Raw genomic sequence first — 3,112 nt, 5'->3', positions numbered from 1 at the left:
CTATATATAGTCAGTTCTTGTCAAGATCGATCGAGCCTCTTCTCGAGCACCCGGGTCCCAATGTGTCCTATGTACCTCAACCTCAATGCACCGTTCCTCTCCCCTTGCAGCCTCCTCTCTGCTGCATAAATCATATACTGCATTTGCAGCAATATAAATGCCACTCTCAGTACTCCACACCTTACAGTAGTAAAATATCTAGCTGATTCTCTACGGTTCTACATGCACATTGAATACTGGAGAGTACCTAAAATCAAAAGAAGAGAAGGAGCAAGGATGTACACGCCTGCTGGAAAGTACATACAACTGAAAGAAGAAAAGGAGCAAGGATGTACGCACATGTTCCCTAAGCAGCCTCTCCACCTTACCATGCTGGCTAAGAAGAATCCCTGATCCTCACAGTCTCTCACTTGACGTTCTGCTCCCTCTTCCCCAAGCTCGCACCTGTACCTTCTTCTCCCTACCTCTCCTCCTCCCTGAATCCTCCTCTTTCTCTCTTTTCCACCAGGGAAAACTGAAGAGCCGGCATGGCTTGGAGCTATCTACCTCCAAGAAATTCGTGCTGCCACGCCGGATCCCTCTGTCTCACGCGCCCGTCTGCCGTCGCCCAGCTCCGGCCAGCTCCTGCCTAGGTCGCCGGATCCCTCACTCCGGCTTTCCTCGTCGCCACCGGCGACCCCCGGCTCGCCGCCCGCTTTCGGATCAGCCTCCCAAACCCCTGCCATGCACGGATCCGCCCCTGCAAGCTCCAGCCGCCGCCGCCTGTTCTGCATCGAGCTGCTGTGCCACCCCCAACCGCTCGAGCCACCGCATTGAACCAAGCCAGAAGGTGCGCTCGAGCATCATCTGCTTGTAGCCGGTCGGGGAGGGGTAGGCGCGCCGGCGTGGTGGCCGGTGGTGGCGCACGGCGGCGCGCGGTGAGTGGCGTGGCAGGGGTTGGAGATGGGATTGGGAGGTAGGGCGTGCGGGGAGAGGGGGGCTGATTTTCTTTCCTTTTCTCTGGCGTACCGGTTCGTGTTAACTTATTGTGAGGACTGCGCGTACAATATCGAAATCAACAGGGGTTTCTTTACAAAAGTGCACGACGGTGAACCCGGAGACCCAATCCGTGCTTTATTATTAGGGAGAGACTAGTTGAATGCCCGTGCGTTGCCACGGACACACAAAATACAAAGTATGATGTGAAAAGATTACTCGACAAAATGATAGCATGGACTTGGATATTTTAAATGAGTGTTTTTTATAGAATATATTTTGACAAAAAACAATGTCAAAGGTAATTCAAAATCTATGAACATGGACAAACTTGTTTTTAAATGTAGATAATAACTAAATCATCCGTGAAATTAGCACATCCCTTAAAACACCATAGACACAAACAAACATGACGAAACAGTCACCTACATAGTAGATACAAAACAAGTACGTGATAACTACACTTACAAATTGAAACACACAATCATGCGTAATAGGCATAACCAATGTCTACTATCTTACTACATGCGCCGAGCTTTCTTTGTATACATCCTATAATAGGCATAACCAATGTCTACTATCTTACTACATGCGCCGAGCTTTCTTTGTATACATCCTGTGTCGGGATCCTTTGTAGACAACTCGCTTGCTAGGAAAGCTCACCTCCACTCAATAAATTGGTGAACAAACTTCATATCAATCAACCCACCTATTATTTTCTGGCGAATATCTGCAAAAATATATATTATAAATGTTGCATTTAATAATATTTAAAATTTGTCTACATATCTTAATAACAATCGTAAGTAATTGATTTTTAGTTGATAATAAGTCATAACTACTCACCATCAAGTGCGCGTGCTGCAGTATGATCCGGGTTGAATGCAAGAATGGTGTAATTTGAAGTTTCTAGATTTCCTATTGCCAAGATAAAAAAATACTTAGGTCGACTTAACAATACACTTTCTTAGAATATGCAATACATGTATTGGTATAGATGCTTCAATTACCGTATTTGCAATCCTTACGAAGCATAGTGGCAAGGACAATAGATTTATTGCCTTCAGTTGTTGACCACCTATATGAGTTCTCAATCAAGTTGCCACCCCAAATCCCAACAACTATAAGTTTGCCCCTACAATTTGGAATTTTTTTAAATGGTAACCATGTCAAGAACTTTTTGAACTAATTTCGATTATTCGGTATAATACATTTAAATTTTGAGACACTGATGTTTAATTACGAGAGTTTGTGTGGTTTGACTTACATCATCATGCGTAAGGCATCTCATCTCAGCGTTCCTTAATAATGCATCATTGATGTGCACCAACTTCGTTTTTTCATGCAAGGACATGATTGATTTAATAACGGAAATATCGTCCCGTGTGCAAATATAATCTGTCATGGGACAACATAAATCCAAATTAGTTACATATAAAAAAGGCCAATGAAATGATAAGGTTGATAATCACTGTGAAAGTAAATACCTTGTGGTGTAATATTTGTATTTGCTCTTCTTGGTTTGTTATGATGCGAATTTGCTATTTCTATCTGCACATCGCTCTTGTTGATAGGTTCTTTTTCATGGTTAACAATACCCATATTTGTTAGTGGCACATTCTGCAAAGTGAAATATATATAGAAATATATGAATTAAATATAGTACTGCCATATTTTTTCCCAGGAATAGTATAATAATTCATATGCAACATGCAAAATAAAAGAGTAAAAAGACAGACATGTAAGAAATTTGGTAGCAGTGACAGACTGTCTAAATACCCAGCTCCTCACCGCTCCTCACTTTCTCCTCACCACTCTCACTTTCTCCTCACCGCTTAGCCCTTTTCCCTTCAGCTACCACCTATCCAGATCCCCTGTGCAGCCGCCGGCGCGTCATGGGGCGCATCCACACGGCGCGCACGGTGCGAGGCACCAATCCCTGGCCCATCCTCCCATCCCCCCGCCTCCGAACCAGGCTGCGCCCTCGCGAGCATCCCACACCCGCTTCCATCACTCCCTGGTGTCCGGCCAGATCCGCCGGGCAGGGCTCTCGCGGACGCGCGCCGCGCAGTCTGGGCGGCGGCATCCACCGCGCAGCGCCCCCTGCCCCGCGTCCCCCGCCCGACGCCACCCCTCC

General features: G+C 45.8%; 1 long non-coding RNA gene across 1 annotated transcript; it reads right to left on the bottom strand.

Moving 5' to 3' along the window:
* Positions 1-1,297: 1,297 nt before the first annotated feature.
* On the bottom strand, positions 1,298-2,101 carry LOC119322311. Its single transcript, XR_005155515.1, has 3 exons — positions 1,986-2,101; positions 1,822-1,893; positions 1,298-1,705 (listed from the first exon to the last, which is right to left on the bottom strand). It is a non-coding gene; the product is annotated as an uncharacterized LOC119322311 (long non-coding RNA).
* Between the last annotated feature and the right edge of the window lie 1,011 nt (positions 2,102-3,112).

Source organism: Triticum dicoccoides, chromosome 6B (assembly GCF_002162155.2).
Source record: "Triticum dicoccoides isolate Atlit2015 ecotype Zavitan chromosome 6B, WEW_v2.0, whole genome shotgun sequence".
In the NCBI taxonomy this organism is placed as follows: Eukaryota; Viridiplantae; Streptophyta; class Magnoliopsida; order Poales; family Poaceae; genus Triticum; species Triticum dicoccoides.
The sequence above is the reverse complement of the archived record's forward strand: the minus strand, read 5'-3'. Positions and strand labels throughout refer to the sequence as shown.